Source organism: Podarcis erhardii (assembly GCF_964252035.2).
Source record: "Podarcis erhardii genome assembly, chromosome: 6".
Classification (NCBI taxonomy): Eukaryota; Metazoa; Chordata; class Lepidosauria; order Squamata; family Lacertidae; genus Podarcis; species Podarcis erhardii.
This window is the reverse complement of record NC_138510.1, coordinates 73,667,854-73,693,508: the sequence shown is the minus strand read 5'-3', so window position 1 is coordinate 73,693,508 and position 25,655 is coordinate 73,667,854. Positions and strand designations below refer to the sequence as shown.

At 43.0% G+C, this 25,655-nt stretch overlaps 1 protein-coding gene across 9 annotated transcripts in view; it reads left to right on the top strand.

Annotated features, from left to right (window-relative positions):
- The first annotated feature begins 6,289 nt into the window (after positions 1-6,289).
- The window catches only part of ZNF644 (zinc finger protein 644), an 89,535-nt gene continuing 70,169 nt past the window's right edge, over positions 6,290-25,655 (top strand). For 4 of the 9 annotated variants that reach the window (XR_014157397.1, XR_014157398.1, XR_014157399.1 and 1 more), the window contains exons 1-3: positions 6,297-7,328; positions 8,513-8,572; positions 20,887-20,943. The gene's annotated coding sequence lies outside the window, so the exon portion shown is untranslated. Of the gene's footprint in view, positions 7,329-7,439; positions 7,539-8,512; positions 8,573-20,886; positions 20,944-25,655 lie in introns of those variants that run through there. The other 5 variants (XM_081865702.1, XM_081865701.1, XM_081865703.1 and 2 more) reach the window with 5 other exon arrangements.

Sequence of the window (25,655 nt, the reverse complement as noted above, 5' to 3'; positions counted from 1 at the left end):
GAAACAGCAAAGAAAGCCTCCAGTTTTGACTGTTCTGATTTGAAATTTTCTAGTCACCTAGCAAGATGAAATCCTCAAACTATTTACTTAGATGAATGGATATATCCCTTTCTGAAATAGTGGATATGCAAGATTTAGCCATTAAAGTGTTGGGGTAAAATTAAAATCCTCTCCAGTAGTAACTAAAGACAGAGAAAATCTTTCAAGAAAATTAAACACTTCATCAAAAAGAAGGAAGGGTTATTGTTGAGATTATAAAGATTATATAGGAGGGTTTTCTCTGATGATAGCCACCAGCTATAAATAGAAGACCCTTAGTAAATCTGCTCAGGGAATCTTCTTTTTCTTACAAAGCTATGTCCTTTAACACAAATATACAACTACATTTCATTCAGTCAAAGTATAACATAGCTCTTTCTCTCCATCTATGGGAGGAAGGAATAAACCTTCTGGGAAATGTAAATTATTATATTCTAACAGGAAAGGTAGGTTTGATACAGGAGCTGAAAAACAAACAATTAGTACATGTTACCAGTAACTTCATGTATGTGTGTATCTGTGTCCTCTGATTTGTTTGTCCATCTATTCTGAAAGCTCATTTCTATAGGTGGGCTTACATCTTTTAAATTTTTGATTACCCATTGACACTATACTTTTGTGCTTTTAACTCTGAGTGGCTTTAAAAAGAAAAAAAACAGGAATAAAAATTAAAGTGTATAAACCACATCACAGACCCTCCAAGTGTCCCTGTTTTCCAGGAACATCCCTGATTTTGAGAAGCCATCCCCGTTTTTTAAATTGATTTTATTTTTATTTTATTTGAATGTCCCACTTTTCCTTAGGATGTCCCTATTTTCATTGGAGAAATGTTGGAGGGTATGGAATTATCTGACCTCCCCAGCTGTCTGAAGGCAACCCTGTATAGAGAAGTTTAATTTTTTAAAAATGCTTTTAATATATGTTGAAAGCTGCCCAGAGTGGCTGGGGCAACCCAGTCAGATGTGTGGGGTATAAATAGTAAAATTATCCTTATGGCATGGGACCGCCCCTATTTTATTCGGAGAAATGTCGGAGGGTATGACATTAACCTGAGCAGGCTTGTAAATGGATTTAAAAGGGCTTGGCAAGTGGGTGGCTTAGTGGTGAAATAAATGATTTATGATAAAAGAATGCAACATTCTAAGTGACCCAAATAAGTGTTGTCTTCACTCCTCCTGGTGACTTCACTAGTAATTCTTCACTAGCAATTCACTACAGTGGTACCTTGCTTCTCAAATTTAATTCGTTCCAGAAGTCCGCTCCAAAACCAAGGCACACTTTCCCATAGAAAATAATGGAAAATGAATTAACCCGTTCCAGACTTTTAAAAACAACTCCTAAAACAGCAATTTAACATGAATTTTACTTACAGATAGGTAGCCGTGTTGGTCTGCCATAGTCAAAACAAAACAAATTCCTTCCAGTAGCACCTTAAAGACCAACTAAGTCAGTTCTTGGTATGAGCTTTCGTGTGCATGCACACTTCTTAAGATACACTTCGTGTATCTGAAGAAGTGTGCATGCACACGAAAGCTCATACCAAGAACTGACTTAGTTGGTCTTTAAGGTGCTACTGGAAGGAATTTATGAATTTTACTATCTAACGAGACCATTGCTCTATAAAATGAAAGCAATAAACAAGGTACTTCAGTCACACAATCAATCAGTAGCTGAACTGGGTTCCACACAGTCACAAAAACGAAAAAAGAGCCACAAAAACAAAAATGCAAAATAAATAGCAAAGACGGACAGACCTCAGTGTAACAATCAAAACAGAAGTGTAACACTCAAAATGGAGCATGTTTGGCTTCTGAAAAAAGTTTGCAAACCGGAACACTTACTTCCGGGTTTGCAGTGTTTGGGTTCCAAGTTGTTTGAGTACAAAGGCGTTTGAGAACCAAGGGACCACTGTAGTAACATCCTTCACTATCAATTGTGATGGACGCTTTCCACTTCTTTGTCTATATGCTTTTAAAAAAAGGTCTATTCTGGGTGCCATTTTCTAGAGCAGATAGGATGATTAATCTCTGGCTCTGTGTGGGTATTGTTATAAAATGGGGATGAGCAACGTTTGGCTCCAGAGCCACTTGTGGCCATTGGCTTAATTTCATGTTAATGAGGAGAATCTGAAGGTAGAGAAGGGGAGGGGAGGAGGAGAATGAGAGGAGGGGAGAGCCAACATGGATGGAGAAATTAAAGGAGGTGGTGGGGCCAGGGGGAGAAGGAACCTGCCTGTGATCAGTTTAAAAAGATAAAGGGACCCCTGACCATTAGGTCCAGTCGTGGCCGACTCTGGGGTTGCGGCGCTCATCTCGCTTTATTGGCCGAGGGAGCCGGCATGACTAAGCCGCTTCTGGCGAACCAGAGCAGCGCACGGAAACGCCGTTTACCTTCCCGCCGGAGCGGTACCTATTTATCTACTTGCACTTTGACGTGCTTTCGAACTGCTAGGTTGGCAGGAGCAGGGACGGAGCAATGGGAGCTCACCCTGTCACAGGGATTCGAACCTCCGACCTTCTGATCAGCAAGTCTTAGGCTCTGTGGTTTAACCCACAGCACCACCTGTGTCCCTTGTGATCAGTTTAGAGCTCAGCAAAAAATAAAAATAAAATTTATGTACCGGGCAGCGAGGAATGTTGGGTGGTGAGAAAGAAGGTGATAGTCTTGCTCAGTCCTTTGCAAACTCACATTCCTATTTACAATAAACGCACATACATTATATTGTCGGCTTCCCAAGGTTCATCTTGGAACAGGGACGTTATTTCTTCCCAGTAGTTTTACTACAATTGCAAAGATTTTTAAACAAAGACATAAAAAAGAATCTGCTCCTTTTGATATCTTTGTCCTTTGACAGCGAGAGTACTGTCTGATAGACTGACAGTGGTACTACTGCACTCAGAAAGAGCTGCGGCGCCTGGGCATATTAAGATGCAGCAGGAGAGTCTGGAGAGAAACCCATGCTGTGTCCGGTGTATTAGGGATGAGAGTATACTCTGATTATATTATATAACCAGATCATCTTTGAAATTTAGTGACTTTCAAAGCTACTTTCAGTACTGTTTGCTAAGCTAAGCTGATTATGGATCCCTAGCGCTTACTTGGGTTTCTGCTACTACACTCTCAAGAAGTGGAGGTTCAGAATGTAGTCTGCTGCTTTCGCTAGGGGCTTCCGTTCTTTCAAATCACAAGTTTATTGCAACCCTCAATGGCACAGATTAATGGTCAAATTAAAGTTGGCGCGAAAGCAGCACGAGACCCAGTGTGAGGCCTTTGGTTGTGATAGTTGTAGCCCCATCCTGGCTTGTTTGTACAGGTTGTGGGGAGGTGTGTACATCGAGTGGTGGTTAACGCATCCGTGTAAGAAGGAGCCATCCTTTCCCTTCTGAAAGAGGTGGCAGTCCTTGCCAGTGTGGTGGCAGTCCTTGCCAGTGTGGTGTAGTGGTTAAGAGCGGTGGACTTGTAATCTGGTGAACCGGGTTCGCTTCCCCGCTCCTCCACATACAGCTGCTGGGCGACCTTGGGCTAGTCACATTTCTCTGAAGTGTCTCAGCCTCACTCACCTCACAGAGTGTTTGTTGTGGGGGTGGAAGGGAAAGGAGAATGTTAGCCGCTTTGAGACTCCTCAGGGTAGTGATAAAGCGGGATATCAAATCCAAACTCCTCCTCCCCCTCCTCCTCCTTGCTGGACTCTGCGGTATTTGACAACTACTGCCTGGTCACCAACATGCCCCGAATTATTTTATTTATTTATTTACTTCTTAACATTTATATACTGCTTGATTGTAAAACAAAACAAAAAATCTCAAAGCAGTTTACAAGAAAAGGAGAACAATAGAATTATCAGTAGAAAGAGTTCAAAACTTCTGTTTAAAACATTCAAATAACCAGTGATTTTTCCCGGGGGGGGGGGAATGTAGGGATATGCATACCCCTAAACATTTTATGAACCTGAGTTTGGCCTCATTGAGGGGCAGTATTTCAATATGAGTAGGAAAATGAGAGTACCCCTAAACATTTTTTTAAAGAAAGAAAGCACTGCAAATAATAATAAAAATCTGTAATAAGCTGAACAAAGATTAAAACACATGCAGGCATTCCACATATAAAGGCAGGCTTGTCTAAAAAAAAATGTTTTTAGGAGGCTCAGAAAATAGCACAGTGAAGAAGTATGGGTGCTGTTCCACTGAAAGATTGATTCCTTACAAATGATGTGGGACTTGTAACAGTGCTAGGTGTGCCAAGTGGAAATGCTGTCTATAATAATAACGCTAATATTGATGTGTGAAAGGCTGATCATTTGCCATCTGAACTCCTTTACCATATAATTGTATGACGGAAGAGGCAATGATAATGTTCATATGTATAATGGATTATAAGTGCGTTATCTGTGATTTGCTCAGGTTAGCGGAATAACTTGGGTAATGCAAGTAGTGATTTGTACACATCGTGTAATGCAGCGCCATTGATGCCAGAACTATATGAGGTGTGGACAACTTTTACCATGTCTAAAGTCATTTCAATATGTGCCGGGCTATGTAGATTCGCCCATATGCGTTGTACACTGCCCTGGAGTTCAAAGACATGTGGTGACATTTCCTGAGAACCCAGAATAAGAGTGTATGCAATGAAGTTTTCTTTCTGGGATAGTTTGGCATTTCACTGCCAGGAAATATTTCCAGACATACTGGAGCCAGAACATCTTCACTGATCATATGACAGCCAGTGTGGATGGTCCAAAGATTTATACATACTGGTACCTCGGGATGCGAACGAGTTCCGTTCTGGAGCCCCGTTCGCATCCTGAATGCAACATAAGCCGCGATGGCATGTCTGCGTGTGCGCAGGTCGCCTTTTGCCACTTCCGCGCATGCACATGACGTCATTTGAGCGTCTGCGCATGCACGAGCGGCGAAACCCGGAAGTAACACGCTCCGTTACTTCCGGGTTGCCGCGGAGTGCAACTCAAACGCGCTCAACCCAAAACCCATTCAACCCAAGATATGACTTTATGGGCCCAATTCCACGAGCTGGTTAATATTACCTTTAAATCCCTGAATGTCTTAAGACGAGGTTACCTAGAAGTCTCCCTCCTTCCATATGAACTGTATTATGATCTGCTCTGGGGATGCCTTGCCTTGTGTCTTAACAACAGAGAGTAGTTGATGGGAGAAACTCATGGGTAGGCAAACTAAGGGCCGGGGGCCGGATTCGGCCCAATCACCTTCTAAATCCGGCCTGCGGATGGTCCGGGAATCAGCATGTTTTTACATGAGTAGAATGTGTCCTTTTATTTAAAATGCATCTCTGGGTTATTTGTGGGGTCTGCCTGGTGTTTTTACATGAGTAGAATGTGTGCTTTTACAGTGGTACCTCGGGTTAAGAACTTAATTCATTCTAGAGGTTTGTTCTTAACCTGAAACTCTTCTTAACCTGAGGTACCACTTTAGCTAATGGGGCCTCCCACTGCTGCCATGCCGCGGCGGCACGATTTTTGTTCTCATCCTGAAGTAAAGTTCTTAACCCGAGTTACTATTTCTGGGTTAGCGGAGTCTGTAACCTGAAGCATCTGTAACCCGAGGTACCACTGTATTTAAAATGCATCTCTGGGTTATTTGTGGGGCATAGGAATTCGTTCACCCCCCCCCAAAAAAAATATAGCCCAGCCCCCCACAACGTCTGAGGGACAGTGGACCAGCCCCTTGCTGAAAAAGTTTGCCGACCCCTGCTCTAGAGATTATGGAATATATTTCCTAGGAAGGCCCAGTTGGCTTCCTCCCTGATGGTTTTTACTCTCGAAAAGCCATGTTTCTCAGCAGGTACCCAGCCTTTGGAACTGGGGGTGTTTTTGTGGTGTTCTTACATTTCCATAAGTGGTGTGACGCTTCATCTGCTGCTTGTTTGTGGTTTTTTTTTAATGTAAACAATTTTAATTGTTTTATTGCCTTGATAGGTGGTGAAGAGTTTTCATCCGCTGTTGCACCGGCAACGTTTTCTGGTGACACCCCAGGTGCCTCTTGACCCCATTGCCGCTGCTGCTGCTGGAAATGTGAGGAGAAGCACTGGCAGCACCGAGATCTTGTGAGAGCATCACAAGATACCACTGGAACCCAGAAGCCGCCGCTGTCCCTGTTTCTCCAGTGCCATTGGACCCCTCCTGTCCTTCCCTTCAAAGTGTTGGTGCTGACCTTTAAAGCCCTAAATGGCTTTGTCCCAGTATACTGAAGGAGCATCTTCACCCCCATCACTGAGGTCCACTTCCAAAGGTCTTCTTCTGGTTTCCTCATTGCAAGATGCGAAGTTACAGGGAACCAGGCAGAGGGCCTTCTCCATAGTGACGCCCTGCCTTCAGATGTTAAGGAGATAAACGACTATCTGACTTTGGGAAGACATCTGTATCGGGAGTGTTTTAATGTCTGATGTTTTATTGTGGTTTTACTATTCAGGTGGGAGGCGCTGCGGCAACAGTGAGATCTGTGGAACTCCCTGTCTGTGTGCTTCATAGGCATGCTCACACTGCAGCTCAGAAAATTGCTTCCGGCTCCTTTCGGACCATGATATCCAGCTGAGATTGAACTTCAGGGGAATTTGGTCCTGAGCGCCAAACCAGGCAATTGATCCTTGAGGAGTTATGGCGTGGGGAAGGCTGTGGGCCTGTCTGACATCCCCTTGAACAGGATGGGTTGCCATATTTTGAAAAATGAAAACCAGAAAGCCCTGAAAGTTGTTTTGAAGCCTTTTTTAAGGAAACCACCATTTTTTTTTATTTTTACAAAAACACCAAATAACCCTCGATTTTTCGATGGACTCGCCTAAAATTCAGGGCAATTTCCCCTGAATGTCAATCCTGACTTTGAAATGCGATGTCCGGGAACATCCGGAAGCATGGCAGCCCCAATGCAGGGCGAAAACTAGATGATGGCATAGTGTCAGAAGAAAGCGACGGGCCAGATTCCTTCCTTCAGCTCTTTCCGTTTGCATCAACTGAGACCCAGGATATCGGCTTGAACAACAGACCTTGTCCTCTCCCCGACGTCGACTCGGGATCCCAGCGCCGTCCGGCCAAACCCGGACGGGTGGCAGCCCGAACCAGGCCGGAACCCGGCAGCCAGAGGAAGCAAGTTCGGGAAAGGAGGGCAAAGGCGGGCGAGGGGCGGGAAGCAGCAGCAGCAGCAGCCTCCGCACATGCGCCTTTAGGTGGGTCGGCGTGATGCCGTCACGACGCCGCACGCAAGATTCCCCCCACCTCCCCCCGCTCCCTCCCTCGGCGTGACGCACGCCCTGGCGAGCCCGTGAGTTTTCCGTTATGATTATTATTCATTACGGGAGGGGTGGGAGGGAAGAGGGGAGGGGGGGGCGGTCTGGGAACGGGCGGGGAGGGCGCGCGCGGGAAGGAGGGAGGGGGGCCGGAGGGGAGGGGGAGGGGTCTCGTCTCCCTCCTGTCGCATCAGGGAACATGGCGGCTGCCTCCGGTGCGGCAAAGGGACTGCGGCCAGGCCGGGGTGAGTGGCCGGGGGAGAGGCGGCCTCGCAGGCGGGAAGATGGGCTTGTTCTTCTCCCTTCAGAGCGAAGCCTCGGACGGCGGGGGGGGGGGAGGGGGCGGGGTAAGCCGCCGCCGCCGCCGCCGGCCTCCTCCTCCTCCTCCTCCCGCGGCTCCGACTGGGCCGGACACCGGAGCGCCGGGGCCTCCTCTGAGGAGGGTTTTCTCTCTGAGGAGGCCGCAGGCGTGGGGAGAGGAAGCCGAGGCGACCCCCCCCCCCCAGCTCGGGAAGGCCGTGGAAATAGCGAGGTCACCCTGGCAGCGGGTGGGGGAAACGGCCAGGTGAAACCAGGGGCTCCTTCTCGTCCCTGGGGCGCCTTGGCTACTTTTGTTTGTTTCCCCCTCCCAGGCCAGGTGAAAGTACCTGGGCCTCCTGGGTGCCACTTTTTCAAGGCCCCCCCCCCCCCAGCTTGGTCCCCGTTGCAAACGGCTCCAGCACAAGGCCGCCGAGGCTCTAGCCCCGCTGCGCCCTGGAGTTTCGCGATCCGACCGAGTTCCGCGGCTTCTGGCCGGTGGAAGCGGAGTGCTTTCTCTCCCCCGAAGCTCCCCTTTCAGCTCGCGGGGTCGGTAAGGCTCGCCTCGTCCCGCGAGCTCGGCAACTTCTATCAACGTGCCAGGGTAGTTCTGGAACTGGAACGTGTGAAAACGCACCAGGGACAATAGTAACCGTTGGTACTAATCGGCAGCGGACTCCCTGCACTATCCAGTTGCCTAGGGATGGATGGTGTCCTGAAATGTTTCCAAGCTCTTGTACACACACTTGTTGCTCTTCTCTTGGTCTGGCGCTCACATTGCAGGGCGAGAAAATGCTTCCACCGGCAAATCTTAACCAGGCACTTGCGATGTAACTGTTAAGCTACCAGAATGTGTGAGGGTGTAAATCACCTGCGTTTTGTTTTGATGGGAGAACTAACATTCGGAATTCCTTGTCCCCAGGTTGATGAATTTCAAGATGTGAAAGAACTTGGGCGGAAGAATTTTGCTGCTTTAGTGTAGGTAAGGCTTCAGGAGACTACGATTCTACGCAGAATTAGAAACGGAGATATGAAAGCCAGGAGCTAAAGAGCACCTTAAACCGAGGTTGCAGGCACAGCAACGGAATTTCTGGGGCGCTCTTTTTTACAATACGAAGCTGAAAATGAATGAACGACGGCTAAAATCTTACGTTCATTTTTCACATGGTCTAGTCCTTCCCCTGCCCACACCCCTAACATTCTTAAGAGGGTCTCTTCTCCAGTCTTTGGAGAGTAGCTGGTGGTTAGGAGGCAGAAAAAGGTCCTCCTTTCCTTCCACACTGCGGTTTTAATCGGAAATCTTAGGTGCAGTACTGCTTCTGTAGCTCAGAAGCTGCTTGCACTAAAGAAATTCCCTGTCGCAAAATGTGCCCAGAACAATGGGACTTTTGATCACTGATTCTACGTATTTCCTGGTGTGAAAGTCGTACGGCAAGGAGGACTTGAAAATACTTGACAAAACAAGATAAGCTAAAATGTACATTTAAAAAGCTGTCAATTCACCAAAACAATGCAGAGTACAAAGAAAAGGTCAATATGATAATCCTTTTACAACAGTAGAGATGGCACTAGTGGATCAGTAGTTTTTTTAACATAGGAGATCTGGTTCATATTCAGGTCACTTCATGGGCTTGGACACACTGTTGGGCAAGTTACTGTTTTCTTTGCATGTTACTTTACCCTAAGTAATACAAGGTATGAGATAAGAAGTGGAAAAGTTAAAAAAGGGGCTGAAATCATGAACCTGTATATCACATCCATATTATCAGGAGTGACACATGAAATTTGCCAGTCTTTCAAAAGTTAATTCAAGAAAGGAAAAACAGTCTTAATACGTAGCTTTTCAGTTATTTGTAAAATGAGAGTAGTGGTGAATCTCTTATTTACATTTTGGGGGTTAATTTAATAATACTATTTAAAAGCAGTATGCAAAATTAAGGCTCAAAAGTGATGTGATATTCGGCCTATTTGTGGAACCTTATTCAGAAATACAGGGCACAGTTTCAAATTAATGTATAAGTAGCACACCTTAAACCAATGACTTGGGAATATTGTCATGGTTCCCTTAAGATTGCTGCTAAAGTGTGTGCTTTATTGTAGTTTATCACATCAAATTGTTCCCAAGATACTGAAGTTCTTAAGTTCCTGGATGTACCAATACTCTTGACATATGAGTATATTTCAAAATACTGGTGCTGCAAGGAAAACTACTTTTTCATACTTGATGATGCTTTTATTTTTTAATTGGTCTGGACAGGTAAAAGAGATAGCATTGTGCAGCATTAATGTGTCAGAAAGGCTTTATTAAAAGTAAGAAGAGTTGTTCAGAAGTAGGGTAGATAGACTAGGAAGGTCTGGATTTGAGTTCCCGCTTAGATACATAGAGATTGGGAAAACATACATCTTAATTACACTTTTATTTACTAATTCATTATTCATTTTGAATGTGAACAGAGCCTGCTTTGCTCTTAAGAACATACAAATGTAAGAACAGCCTGCTGGATCAGGCCAGTGTGTGGCTCATCTAGTCCAGCATCTTGTTCTCAGAATGGCCAGCAGGATGCCTGTGGGAAGCTTATAAGCGCAACATGAGCACACAAGCACTTTACCTTCCCATTTCCACCAACTGACATTGCTGCCTCCAACAGTGTAGGTAGAGCATAGCTATCATAACTAGCAGCCATTGACAGCCCTCTCCTCCATGAATTTAATTCTATCTTAAAGCCATCCAAGTTGGTGGCTATTTCTGCCTCCCGGGGCATAGTTTGACTATGCACTGCATGGAGAAGTACTTTCTTTTATCTGTCCTGAATATTCCACGAAAGTGACAAATACATTTGAAACCTGCTATTCCAGGAAAAGTCGCTGACGAGGTTTGCTGCCACCTTGCTATCTGTGGCTAAGTCATGATTTGCCTTAGTGTTGTGTCTGCACCTGAGCTTGTAGTTTTGCTCCTTCAGAAAAACCACAAATGATCCACAAAAAACAAACTTCATGGTTTGTTTTGAGTGAGATAAGCCATAGGCCTGAATTTGGATGTAATGCTGAGCTAATCCATGACTTAGCTCACATCAGTGAGGGAGGAGTGGGAACCCACATTTGCTTGTTCTCGCTATACCATGATTTTGCTTAGTGTTAAATGTGAATGGGGCCAATAACTTTAGCATGTGTTGGGATTAGCAAAAACCAAACCACAGAACTAGTGATCGCAATGGCCAGATGGGCTTATTACTAACAGTATTCATATTGCCTCTAGAAGGTAAACTAAAAAAGCAGTTTAGGAGTAATTGTTTTTGTTAGTGTTATATGCCTCATTTCCTCATAAATTTATTATTATTTATCCCTAGTGTTCAGAAGCATTGGAACATTCATTACATTTATGGGACTGTGAACCAATTTTTCCATATCGTTAAGTCAGGATTTGGTTAAAGTCATGTGATTTTTCTTTAAAAAAAGAGGAGCATCAGAAGATCATGTTTTCAAATTTGCATGGCTTAAAAAAAAAAGTTAATTAGCATTTCTAAGATGAAAAATAAGCACTCTTTGATGTAACAGTGACTTTAGTGCTGATAGGTGCTTACTTGAACATTTAGAATTCAAGCTAAAGTATTAATTACTTCAAATGACAAATATAACACTGATTCTTTTATTTCAGTGAAGGATCTGAAAAAAATATTAAGACATGGCATATACTTTCGGACAACTTTGTATTGCGCTGGTGGACTTAAGTCTTGCTTAGTGAAATTCCACCAGTACTTTACAAGCTGACATATCTAGGAAACTAGGAAGTTACTGATAATTCACATTTAAAATTCTATCTAGAAATTGGTATCCCACATACTTAGGACATACTGTTGGCTGACTAGTTTTGTTCAATATTTATCCTTGGCCATGTTGGGGCAAATTATGGGACCAGAGGACAAAAGTATGTGGCGTGTAGCAAGAACTTATTCAGTTAAGTGTTGCAGCACCTTGGCCCAGTTCCATCCTGGCTAGCAGCCATCTGAACACCTTTGCCATGCACTCTGCAGCTATGCTTCTGTATGTAGAGAGGGGAAATTTGCTGAGGGTCCAGTGCAGAAGAACTTGGGCAGCTGCTACGCCCAAGCACCAGTGGTGGCCTTCTTGGCAGTCTCCTTGCTCTCCAGATTAAGACAAGAAGGCATAGAGAAGTGGAAATGGTTGTAGAATTCATTGCTGGACATCTGTCTCCTTACGTCAGGAAGAGGGAGGGGACAAGAGATGCCAGCCAGAAACTCCATGCTGAGGCAGCTCCTAGTCTCCATGTTGCCACTTTCTTTTCTACCTGAAACAGTTCCTCTGTGTATGAAACTTAGCCTTTTACTTTCTTAGCCTTTCACTTTCAGGCTTAGACTTCTAGTTTTAGGACTGGTAGGAAGAAAGAATCACTATACACCTGTAATAAAGGGGTGTGTTTTGTAGGTAGGGCTCAGGACTTTTTTTCCCCATCGCAGAAAGGGAGAGAGCCTGGGATGTAGTCATCTGGTATGCAAGCAAGGAGTTCTTCAAGGTTCAGAGGAAGAATTGGGACACAGTAGTTGATTGCCTGGGGACAATTCTTTTTCGCCATTGACAAATGACTGTCACAGCTGTAGTAAGCCAGTGGCAGCTAGAATAACGAAAGCATCTATGTCATCAAAGCAGGGCAACCATGGAGAGAGGCTTGGATCAAAAGTGCCATTCACAGTCTCCTCTAATCTTTGGGGGTTCATTGGTTCCCCCCCTTCAGCAGTGGCCTCTTGCACCTGCTGAAAAGAGCTTTTGAGACCCTCTGAAGGAGGGGCCTCTATCACAGGAAAAGAGGCAAGCTGCCTCGTGTATGGAAGTGTTTTTTCTGTGTGCAGAGACTTTGGTTCTCTGCCAGAGACTTGAATGCATGCATGTGCCATGTTGGTTTTGCTGCACGCTCATCAGAGCTTAATGTTTATAAGATTGTTTTAAAAGCTTTGGCTGTTATAAAAAGTACTAAATACATTGTACAGGAACATCCCACTGATAATAACAAACTGCTTTAAGTTGCAATGAAATATAAAGCTTTATACTCTTAGGCCAAAATATAAAGGCTGAATAGCTAATCTCCAAACTTTCCATCATTTTATCTGCTGTTGTGTTGTCAAAGTGTCAAGTTACCTCCTGCCTGGAGGCTGGAATGGAGCTTTTTATGTTTTTTTTTTTTTCTGTCTCCCAGCTGCTGCTAATAGATGGCAAATGTATTTTCAAAAATCACACAATTTGCAGATGACTGGGTTGTGGAAAGGAGGAGAATGATTTTCTGTTGTACCACTTTCTGTCCTGTTCTGTGTAAATATCCATTCACTGAATAGCTCTAGAGTTAGGCAGTGTTTCTGATAGTATTTGTAGTGATTGTCTTGATTCTTGAAAATTTCAAGCCATGGCTGTGTATTCAGAAGCAGCTACAGTGTTAGTCGTTGCATATACCGTAGGTACTATGACCAGTTGTAGTGGTTACTTGTGGTACTATATGCCTGAGGTTTTCAACCTTTTTGGGTCCACGGTTCCCTTGATGAACTGCATTCTTTCTGCGGCACCCTTGTGGGGCTCAGGAGCCCAGTTATGTCCCCCTTTGTCTGCAGAGCTGGCAGCCTCTCACCCTTTTTCAAACACCCTCCCTTGTGTGTTCCCTCAGCCTCCTCTTCCCTTTCCCTTGGATTCCTCTGGGCAGTCCCTGGTGTCTGAGCTGCTCCATCCCACCCCAAAGAGAGGTGCATCCTCACAGGGCATCAGAGAAAGGGGGGGAAGGAAGAGGGACAGAGGATAGTATTGCCCGTGGCACCCCTGACCATCATTCATGGCACCCCAGGGCGCCATGGCACACTGGTTGAAAACCACTGCTTTATGTTTATAAATCTACACTTTAAATTTGTTGTTGTTGTTTAGTCGTGTCTGACTCTTTGTGACCCCCTGGACCAGAGCACGCCAGGCACTCCTGTCTTCCACTGCCTCCCGCAGTTTGGTCAAACTCATGCTGGTAGCTTCGAGAACACTGTCTGACCATCTCGTCCTCTGTCGTCCCCACACTATAAATTACAGGATGACTAATGACTATCTCCTGTAGATCTGTGATGGGGGTGCCAAAAAGAGACTAGAGTTGATGTGGGTTTGCCTCCTAGAATCCTAGAATTGTAGAATTGGAAAGGACCCCAAGGGTCATCTAGTCCAACCCCCTGAAATGCAGGAATCTCATTTAATGTTCCCATGTCAGCTGTGGAAAATTATATTGGCATCCTTATTCACTTTAGAAATGAAGAATCCTTGTTGAATCCTTTAATGAAGATACAGCTTCAGGATCGCCCATCCTTTTACCTGTATATATTTCTGGGAAGAGGTCTCCCTTTCAGTGGTAGTAAATATAGATGACAGTGGTTGGAGATGGCACTTGCCTACCAGTCATCTCACTCTGCAAACACTAAGCTTTCGTCATTGCACACTTAGTTTTCACCTAGGCTTTTGCAGCAGCTATTTGTTGGGTGTGTGGCAGAGCTGTGGTAGCCAGAAAGATGGGGGAGTGCTGAAAGCGAATTCCAGCTGCTAGCATTTGTACAGGTGTTGATGGAAGGCAGTTTGCTTGCTTCTTCTAGAGGTCAGACCTTGGTTATGTAGTGAGTTAATTCTGCATAAGCTGTAATTGCAGGTTAGTCTAAGGTTCCCAGATTTTTTTCAATGAATCCGGGGACACTTTTCAACTTCCTACTAAATAGATGGATTTTGTCAGGGGACTGATTTGTAAATCCGGGGACTGTCCCCGGGAAACGGGGACATCTGGTAACCTTAGGTTAGTCTTCTACCATAGACAAATCTTGGAAATTTTTCCAATTTAAGAATGGTATAAAAATCTGATAAATGTCAGCAACTAATTGCCCAGTAAACTAGCAGTGTGGATAAATAAGAATTCTTCAGCATCAACATTTTCTGTTGATCATTGACAGCCAGACGTGAATTGACATTTACAAATACTATTGATTTCAAGATTCAGATTTTGACTGCAGAATTTCATCTTTGAAAGGGATAAAATTTAAATGTGCCTGACTTAGGAAAAGGTGAAATTAGGCCTTTGCTGGGAAGCCTCAGGAGACATTTATAGTACTGTATTTGGCTTCATGGTGCATTCATTATGATACATGGACTACTATATGGATGCCTGGTTTGGTTGCCAGAGCAGAAAAACCTGCTTGTGTGGCCTGCCCACTTTTGGCAGCCTGGTACACAATTCATCATGATATTCTTGCTTCATACTATATTGGTGTGTTTTTATAGCTAAGTAGGAATGAACTCTGAAATCTATGTTTAAGTTAATCATATAGTTATTGAAATCTTCTGGGCATTAAAATGTCAGGAATTGTACAAGGATAGAAATGAAAATAAATTAGGATTTATTTAATCAGATATCACATGTATGGTTGAATTGTAAAAAAATACTATCATTTGGAAGGGATAAACATCAAACTAAAAGGTAAAGGTACCCCTGCCCGTATGGGCCAGTCGTGTCCGACTCTAGGGTTGTGTGCCCATCTCACTTAAGAGGCCGGGGGCCAGCGCTGTCCGGAGATACTTCCGGGTCACGTGGCCAGCGTGACGAAGCTGCTCTGGCGAGCCGGCACCAAACTGAAAAAAGCTTAATACAGAATAAGCACTGGTGATAGAATCTGTTCACAGCTCAGCAGTATCTAAGGTGGAGTGCCTTTTGGAAATGAAAAAGAACATTTTTGTAGTAGTTTTTTCAGCACTCCAAGTTGGTAATTCAATTGAGAGAAGCTGAATTTTAATATTTAGAACAAAGTCATGAAATGTTTTATTCTACAACAGATAGAAAAGTTCAATCTTGCTTTGTCTTCTGTTAATTTTGTAATGAATTACTTTCAAACTTTACAAACTCTTGTCTCAAGCTTCCTACAGTTCCTAGATCTGCTGCCTGTTGTCCTTAGTGTCTTCTGGTTGCCTCATAATTTTCCACTTTGTTCTCTTGCTTGGTTTTCATTTTTATTTTACCTTCTGATCAAACTTATAAAGCATTTTTCTCATCTCTTCACCACCTTGTCCATCACATTCCCTTCACTCTGCTGACACCCTTCTACTTATCAAGCCCAATATTTCTTCCTTCTTGCCATCCTTTTCGCTGTTTCCTTCCACCCAAATGCCCTGCTTCCTGACGTAACAGACATCTCCCTTGGTCTCTATATTTTAAAGAGCTGCTTTTATCCATCTTTGCTCAGAGTTGTCCTTCTCCCTTCTCCTCCATCATTCTCCCTTTATCAGATTTCTGTTACTCTTGGGTAGTTTGTAGGCAAAATATACCAGTTTTGTTTGTATTCAAATGCATAGTCCCCCCCCCAAATGCTGTACAGTTCACGCATATGATTAATAATCTTACTGTTGTTACAGCACATTGGAGTGTTCATAGCACTCAAGATACATTACCTTGTAATTTGGATAGATCTGTATCTTGTGTTAGTTAGCTGGTAATACTAAAGTTGAGTTTTTGTGTTGTTCCTGGGTGTTGATTGGAGGAGTTACTTTGAGTGTAGGAGAGTGAATGTGGTAACAAGTATGGCATAGACTTGCATAAAATGCTGCTTGCCAGACCCCTCTCCCCAATTGTGCTGGGCTTGGGCATACTACAAACATTTCCAAAGGGATGAGGCATTCTCTTCAACTCGGAGGGAAGGGGTGGGGCCTCAACCTTGCAAATATGCTGGGACTTGTAGGCATCCTGAAGACATTGGCTGAGCTGTTGGAACATGTCAGAACAATCTGCGGAAATCTCATACCAGTTAGAGATTGATGGGTCTATTTATGGCTAGTGGGAAGATGACTGGAGAAGCAGGAAGGCCTGAAAGCATAGGAAACTTCTATGGATTTTTTCAAGCTTCCAGTTGTAAGTCAGATTTTTGAGGGGTAATTGTAGCCTACAATAGGGTAAATGAATAGCTATCTTCAAATTTCCTAGTTTAACAGAAGGAAGGAAAGTGGGTTCATTTTAAAATTGGAGTAGTTCTGTTCTGCAGTAGTGCGTAGTTGAAATGCAGATGAAAGTTGCGTTAGATGGCAATATTCTTTGGTGTAAGCTTATAGAAAAATAGAAAAGAGCACAAGTTAATTATTGCCACCTTCAGGTTTAAAGGGAGAGTGCAGTAAGAAATGCAGAATCGTCAGTGTTTGATACAAAAAGAAAATGGCTACCAGAAATGAGTGCTGGTGCAGCAACATGGCTTGCTGTAGTTTTTTATGTGCTGCTTCTACATCTTTCTGATGGTTTTGTTGTAAATTCTGATATAATTTGAAAAGAATTACATATGTTATTTTGGTATTTTGAATTTTGTAATAAATGACTGATTCTACTGTAGAAATATCTGATTCAGATTCATTAATTTACATAAAGTACAAGGAATTAAGTCTCAACCCTGAAAGATGCTGGATATCCATTTTTAACCCATTGCTCTGAAACAAAGCTAGATGCTGATCTTTTGGACACATTTAAGCATCTTAGGAACATCATAAAGTTTCTGTGGCACTGTACCTAGTTTATTTCAAATATATAGTTAAGCTCAGAAAATGTTGATGGTGAAAATGAAGTTTCTTTACATTACTATAATCAATGAAATATCCTCTTCCTTACTTGCAAATGGTGTAACCTACCCTTCAGTGCCTTCCCTCCACCTCATTGTTGAGGAATTTTTTTCTGGAATATTTTCCATTGATTCATTTCCCCCCCGAAATATGCCCGTTTCTAAAAATAAATGAAATCCATCTATAACCATGAATATGGATTCCAATACAATATTAACAAGCTTGGCAGCTTCCAAATTAATAATTCCCAAGCAGTTATTCCTAGGAATTGTGTGAGAAAGTGTGTGTGTGTGTGTGTGTGTGTGTGTGTGCGCGCGCGCATGTATGTATGTTTTGTAGATATCTAAGCAGGGATGAGATACACAGAATAATCCAAACCAAGTAATGAACTCTCAGGACTGGCTGTGCAGTTAAATAAGAACCAAGCTGAAACTATTATTTCATTTCCTAACTACAATTGAAAGCAAAACTGAAACTAAAATTGTGATTGCTATTGCTTTCACTTTCAGCAAACACCATGAAAAGAAATTGACATTCCCAGTGTCTCTCTTTAGGGCCTGTCCCCAGACTTCCCTTTAATGTATTTGCTGTCACCACCTAAAGACTTTGGGAGCTCCAGGACTTTCACTTTGTAATATTACCCATATACCTTTTGAACTATTGACATAAGTTGAGACATACTTTGGTTTAGAATCTACCCGGACTAGAGCACAGATAAGGAAACAAACATTTATTCAGTTAGTGAATGCAATAAGCAGTCATTAAATGCAGCATTCTTATAGCTCTAGTTTTCTGATTTAACCGACTAAACATTTTCTATCTATCCCAGTTACCCCAACTCTCCCTTAATTAGCCCTTGTGCTAGCCAGCACTAATTAACTGTCATTTCCTGCCTGCCACTCCCTGCCAGTCATTCTCTTTAGCTCTGCTTAATATTTCATTCCTCCACTGTTAAGTCAGCCTTCCACTTAGATGTCTGGTACAGAAACTGCTATGTGGTCATGCACGTAATTCTGCAGGTAGCGACTGTGAAACTGGAGGTGTCCAAGTTGGATTATAACTCTGAAGTACAGTGGTGCCTCGCAAGACGAAATTAATCCGTTCCGTGATTCTCTTCGTCTAGCGGTTTTTTCGTCTTGCGAAGCAAGCCCATTGACAGCTTAGCGGATTAGCGCTATTAGCGGTCTAGCGGCTTTTAGCGATCAGCTGAGAAGCGGCTTATCAGCGGAACAGCTGATAAGCGGCTTAGCGCTTAGGGAAAGGGCAGAAAAAAGCGAGAAAAAACCGCGGGAACTCGCAAGATTTTTTCGTCTTGCGAAGCAACCCCATAGAGAAATTCGTTTAGCGAAGCACCTCCAAAAACGGAAAACCCTTTCGTCTAGCGGGTTTTTCGTCTTGCGAGGCGTTCGTCTTGCGGGGCACCACTGTAGAATTGTGGACAACCATGATACATCATGCACAATTACTTTGGTGTGCTAAAATTGTTGTGTTAGTAGTTTTCCCTGCCTTCATCCCTCCCCCTCTTATACAATGTAAGGGAAGTGCAAACTATCATCTTTATAATTTTTTTCAATTTATTATTTCCTTGTAAGGTTTTGAGTTTCTTTAACATTTAAACCACTTTTAAGTATAATAATGTGCCTGATAAAATATGTTGATTCAAAAACTTTAGAATTACCTCATGCTAATTTTATAAGTCACATGATGAACATGTTAGAATTATGAATTTTCCAATTCAAACTCCCTACCACTTTAAAAACCCATTCTATTTTAAATTCAGCTATGGAAGAAACTGGATATCTCTGTTTGCAAATTAAGTTTTTCATTATTGATGCAAAAGAAGCATGTTTTAAGAAGGGAGATGCCAAGAAAATATGCCACTTAAGAGTTTTAAGCGCAAACATATAGATGCATCTGCTTAGGTAAGCTGAATTTGTGCAGATCAACAGTGGCCACATTTGGCATAACACTAAACCATAGTTTCATATTTTGTGAAGAAATTAGCTGTTTCCTGGGCTCTGGCATTCTCATCCCACTTAGCGAAGAGTTTGTAAGCTTTTGCCTTGCAGTATAAGAATCTTCCCATGTCGTCCAAATTGGGGGTAGTGATTTAACACTACATATGGTTTGTTTTGGAAGAGTCAATTACAGCATGGTTTAGGTAACTATTACGATAGACAATAGCCATCTTTGGATATAATGCTAAGCCTTGGTTTAGTGCTACATGAATAAACCTTCCAGACTTGTGTGATCTCCACTCCGTGGTTTGAAGTTAGCTTTTTCTAGAACCAGTTAGCGTTAAACCATGGTCCTTGGTTTTGCCAATGAAGAAGCCACACTTAAGGAGAAGTGGTAAAAGTTTTGAAATCTGCTTCTAGACCACGGAGGGGAGGGGAGGAGAGGAGGGAGATGGTAAATTGACATTGATGGTAGGTTACTTTATGTAGAACAAAACTGGGGGCAGGTAAAGATAACTTTCAGATGGAGGACTGGATTCAAACCTGGCCAGCCTTCTGTGGGTAGCATTCTGATGGTGGACGGAAACTGTGGGGCCAAAAGAATTACATACGTTTTATGTTTAGTCTTGAGGAAAATGTATGTAAAATATATAACATTTTAAGTCTAACCAGCTGCTACATAAAACCATGATTTAGCATTGCCGCCAAACATGGCCAATGTCTATGGCTAAGTTACCTAAATCATACTCTGATAGATCCCTTTAAGTCATAGCCAATGGGAAATAGTGTTGCCTTAATAGGCACAGTAAGATGAGAGAATACTATACAGTGGAACCTTGGTTCTCGAACTTAATCCGTTCCGGGAGTCTGTTCGACTCCTGGAACAATTCAAAAACCAAGGTGCGGCGTTGAGTTGGCTGCGGGAACTTCCTGCACTCAGGCGGAAGCCGCGTTGGACATTCAGCTTCCGAAAAATGTTGGAAAACTGGAACACTTCTGGGTTTTCGGCATTCGGGAGCCAAAACGTACGAGAACCAAGGTACAACTGTATTGCATACTCTTTATTCTCCATGTATATCGGGAGTAGCCAGTTTGGTGTACAATTCCTGTCATTCTGATCATGGGACTTGCTGGAGGGGCTGATGGGAGTTGTAGTTCAAAACATATGCAGTATACCACAGTAGCTGTCCCTGGTCTGTAGCTTCAGTCTCGATCCTCCATGTTCTGTGTCAAAGCAGGATTATTGCTGATGCACTGAATAAAGTTTTGAAAGGATTTTAATTCTGTTGTTGCCACTGGTATCTTGATTCCTTTGTTGCATTCTGGAACATTTTGTTTTTTTCATCCTAGCATTTGATTAAGTACTGTCTAAAATAACAGGTTTCTATTTCAGAAAAACTCTGGGGGGAAAAGTACTTCTGTTTGTAAAGAAACGTGTATGTACTTCAGCAGGGCTGAAGACTGATGGGTACTCAGGATACTTGAGCATTAATCACCATATTCTTCTATAAAATGTAGTCATTGGAGAGTTGGAGGAAAAACGTGTATATAGAGGTTTCAATAATGGGATAAATGTTTAGGTATAAATATTAAGGAAATAACTTACGTGGTGTTTCATTGTTGGTGAGATTGAATGATTGCATATCCATTTGTACAGCCTGGGTGCCTATCAGGGGTATAATAAATTTGCTTTCAGACAACTTTATCATAGTCTTTTATTTACTGCTTGTAGGTTTGTCTTGGTATTGGATCCAAACTTGCAGCTTGAAGAGGGAGAAGGCAAACACAGGTAAGCAGTAAAAACTTCTACAGGTTTGTATCTCAGTTGGAATAATAATTAATGAATATTCAGAATCATAACTAATTTCTTTTCTCTCGTATGATGTTATATTTCAGGTTTACAGATTTCCCCTTTTTCATAAATAAACCATAGTGAAGAAATCAAAATGCATGAAGTTTTCATTAAAGCAAATGTTCTTACATATAATCATCTCTGCAAGAAAGCCATTAGTTTTCATTATGTGATTATTTATTTCTATACTGCCCTTTATGAAGATACACGGCAACCCAAGCAGTTTCTGTGCCAAAACGGTGCCTAAACCCTGATTGAAATGGATCTAAAAAATCAGTTTCCTCCCAAGAGTGCCTGGGTATGGTCTGCGACCACCTGCTCAAGAACCTTGCCCAAGAAAGGGAAATTGGCCACTGGCCACTAATTTCTTAGATTTTCCAAATCCAGTGAGGGTTTCTTGAGTAGTAGTTTTACCACTGCCTCATTCAAGCAGGCAGGTACCACCTCCTCTTGCAAGGAGGCGTTAATCACCTCTCTGGCCCAGCCAGCTGTTAGATCTTATCAGTCATGGGGGGCAGGGATTCAGAGCGCAAGCGGTCACCCTGACTGATTCAAGCACCTTGTCCACATCCTTGAGCCTTGCTAACTGAAACTTGAAACAACACAACAGGACTAGACAGTGTTCAGATACCCCTTGAGATTAATCTGCTGTCACAGCAGATTTACAATCCCAGTGGATGCAAGCAATTTAATTCTCACAGTGCTTTGCAAACAAGTCACAATGCTACCTTCAATTCTGCCACCTCCTTCAGACCAGACTGTAAGCGGCCCGCACTACCTGGAAAAGCTGTGCCAGAAGGCACAAAGAGGATGCTATGGAGGCAGCACAGTATGCCTTCTAAAGTAGACTCTATAATGAGCCCTCTCCAGTGTGCAGTTGCATTTGACTGGAGTTTACCTGCACTTGTGTTTAAGCTGTCTCCCAGCTTGTTTCCTTGCCCTAAGCTCTGGACTATTACCAGGAAGCCAAGTGGGCTCTGTGAAGTGGGAAAGGGCGCTCAAAGGTCAGCATCCTGAGCAATTTGGATGTTCCAGAGGTTGGCCAGGGCTTTGACAGGAGTGCCAGGCATATCAGCAGGTAAACCCTACAAAGATGTCTGGAAACCCATTGGCTCCATCAGCCTCTGAGAGTGGAATATCCTAATTGGCCTGTTGCAGAGGAGAAAAGGTGCTGAAAGCCTAAATCTTGCAAGAAGTGATCTGACCATCCCGAGGGACTGATGTCAATATCTCCCACTTTCAGATGGTTGAACCCCTTCCTGCCTGGTTGAGAAAATGTCCCAAGTGTGGCCTGCTACATGCTTTGGGCCGGTGACATGTTGAGATAGCCCCATGGTCGTCATGGCAGCCATGGAGCCACCCCAGAGCCAGTTGCCTCAGCATGAATGTTGAAGTCCCCCAAAACCGGCAGTCTGGGAGTCCTCAGCACTACCTCTGAGTCTGGCTCTGTCATCTCAGGCAGGGAGATTGTTAACAGCAGAGTGGGTTGTAAACCAGCAGAATCCCTAATCTGTTCCAGTTGCCCAATGCCAGGAACACACACTCAAGATTGCCTCCCCTCCTCTACCCAACTGGACAGTGAGCCTGGAAAGAGAAAGAGAGAGAATTTCTATAGACCACAAGAAAGAACTCCCTCTCCCCAACCTTTAAGCCTACCCTGATGCTGCATCAAGTACCCAGGTGGGCACAGCTGAGTGAGACTTGTTCCACCCACCCAGGTCTCTGTGATACAGACCAAATCTGAGCTGACCTGTCATTCAGCAACAACAGCCCAGTCGCTGATCCAATAGCTGGCTGATAGGACAACCACAATTCCCCATGTTGGAGAAGGGACTGTCACACAGCACAGTCACTAACTGCCTGTGCTATGTGCCCCCAACTCAACCTTCCCCACCCTCCACACCATACCTTCCCCCCAGAACCACTGTGATTGGGGTTGCTCATGCTCTTTCTAGCTCCTCTCCTTCCATGCAGATCTTATGTTCCCTTACTTTAAAAAACAGCAAACCCTCAAATGTAACAACTTAAAAGTTGAAAGCAGTTAAAAACATTTTAAAACATTTTAAAGAGGGCAATAAAAAGAGAGGACTTCCGGGTTGGCGCCTCCGACAATGGCAGAATTCCTCTGATCGGGAGGAATTTGCTGCATGGAAATCAGGGTCTGGCCGCCACGGCGAAGGCGGAGACCCACCAAAAATCACAGGCGGGAGAAGCCTGTGAACGTGGGATTCGGCTGGCACCTTTTGCGCCTCCCCTACTCACGGGGAGACCTGGTTTCAGGGATCCGGAGCGATGTGGGGTGAGCGGCGCGGTGCTTTGAATTGACTGCTTCTTTCACGGAGTTAAGCCGCACTGCTGTTGCCGGAGAGCGCTGACTTTTTCCTGTGGACAATTTGATCCTAAACAACTACCCGTGAGTAGAACGGAAAACTGGATTTTTAAACGTCTTAATTTGGCACCGAAATGGGGAGGTTTCAAACAGGAAGTCCGCCTCCCCCTTTTGTAAATAGATTGAAGCAAAGAGCTTGCAAGCTAAAGTCTTGGAAAGTCCTCTGTAAAGGATTAAACTTCCATCGGCTAAAACCATTAAACCCACCTTGGAAGCAGGAGAAGAGGGGGGGAAATTTGGGATCGCGTAAGCCTGCAGTAGAGAGTGAAGAAAGTTAAATTACCACCGCTCTGAACCTGGAAACAGGCTGCTAGTAAGACTGACGTTTTGGGAAAGTTCATTGACTGTGAATAAAACGTATCTTGACAGCTAGTTAAATAAGAGAAATACATTGTTTCCACTGTCTCCTTCTGCGTTTAAAAAGGAGTAAAAGTAACTGAAAATTGAAACTAATTTTATTGCTTGAACTGTGCTTAAAAGGATTGATACAAATAGAAATTGTTTCCCTCTAGAGGGAGCCTTTGAAACTGTTACAAGAGTTGAGATGGTGGAATCTCCAGCTGCAAGATAAAAAACCGTGAGAACCAGGGATTGACCTTGGATAGGTTAAGAATGTCGACAGAAGAAGCCTTAGTGATTGCATTATGTAAGATAAGTGATTCATTGGAACAGCTCCACAAGAAGACGGATTTGATGACTATTAAAATTGATAACTTGGGACAAAAAGTGACTAATTTGGGACAAAGAGTGAACATCTATACAGGAGCCGTTCAGGAATCGATGCAGGAATCTACTTTGGCGTGGCAGGCTGTGGAGAAGGCAAGGGAGAAAGTTGTTGTTGTTGAACCTAAAGTAATACGGGTGGAGAGGGGGAGAGCCCCAGCCTTACAGAGGCAATTTGATGACTATAAGTTGTTGCCTTCTATGATTGAATTCAGAGGTCAGATTTTGAGGATTGGAGCCCTGCTTGGACTGGAGAAGGAAAGTTGGATAGATCACCTCATGCAGGGATTTACTGACCTTTGGGACCTGGACCTGGGTCAGGAGGAGATTGGAGTTGTGGGGACTTTCAGATTTGGAGGGATTTTGAAACACGTCCTGAAATATCTTTTGGATTTTAGTTTTAATTACGGAGATTTGGCTGACCTGTCGAGAAGGAATAAAAACATTGCTAGGTCGGAGCTTCCCCGAGATCTACTCTTCAGCATCAAAGGAAGGAAATTAAGAACAAGATCAGCAGAAGACAAAGTAAAGTGCATGTATAAATATGAAGAAGACCTGCAGAAGGGACTTGGAAAAGAGTTAAGAGCCTCGGACAGAAGATCACCAGGTTGATGAACTATATGGAATTGACGGAAATGACTGGCAGAATCTGAGACTAGGGAGAAGAGATGGTGGAAGAAGATTGGAAAAAGTTTAAAGTTTATTTATAGAAATACTGTAAAATTAATGAGTGTCAGAAAAATGTTGGAATGAAATTATAAGGCTTTAGTAGAAATGTTATAAGGAGTTAAGCATAAATAAGTATTATAGTATTAATGGAAAATAAGGTTAAAATAAGTTAAGATAATTATATGACAGAAAATATAGAAAGATGGAAAGGAATTGCTGAAACAATTAATAGAAGTGGAATACAAAAAGGGAGCTGAGAGGAGGTCGATGAAACAAGGGAATGAAAGATAAGGCATTGAAATGGTATGATGTATGTTTTTAAATTGTTTTTGCTTTGTTTTTGTTTAGTCTAATGTGTTAATGTTGCATTGTGTACTGTTTATATATTGTATCGTATTGTTTTTTCCCCTTTCTTTTGCTGCTTCTTTTTTCCCTTTCTTTTTCTTCTTTATTGTAAGGTTTAAAAGTAATAAATATTATTTAAAAAAAAATAGCAATAAAACCCTGCAACAAAAACCCCTGTTCAGCCACTTCAACTTTTTGTAGCTGCCCCCACCCCCGGGCAAGGAGCAGGTCATCCAGGACTCACAGCAAGATGGCAATGTGCATTTGGATGGCAAGTGCAAATCCTTCTGCAGCTCATTAACCATGACACTTGCTTCCATAAAACTTACATCAAGCTATAAGTTCTGAGGTGTTCCAACAATAGTTTATGTGTTAAAACAAAATAATAACATTAAAAGCCAGCAGTACTTAAAATGTGTAGAAAAGAATAAATAACTGGGGTGTGTGCCCCAAAATAATATTTGGCCTGACACCCATGCATTCAGCAGAATGTCCTCTACTAGATAGCATTTAGTTACATATT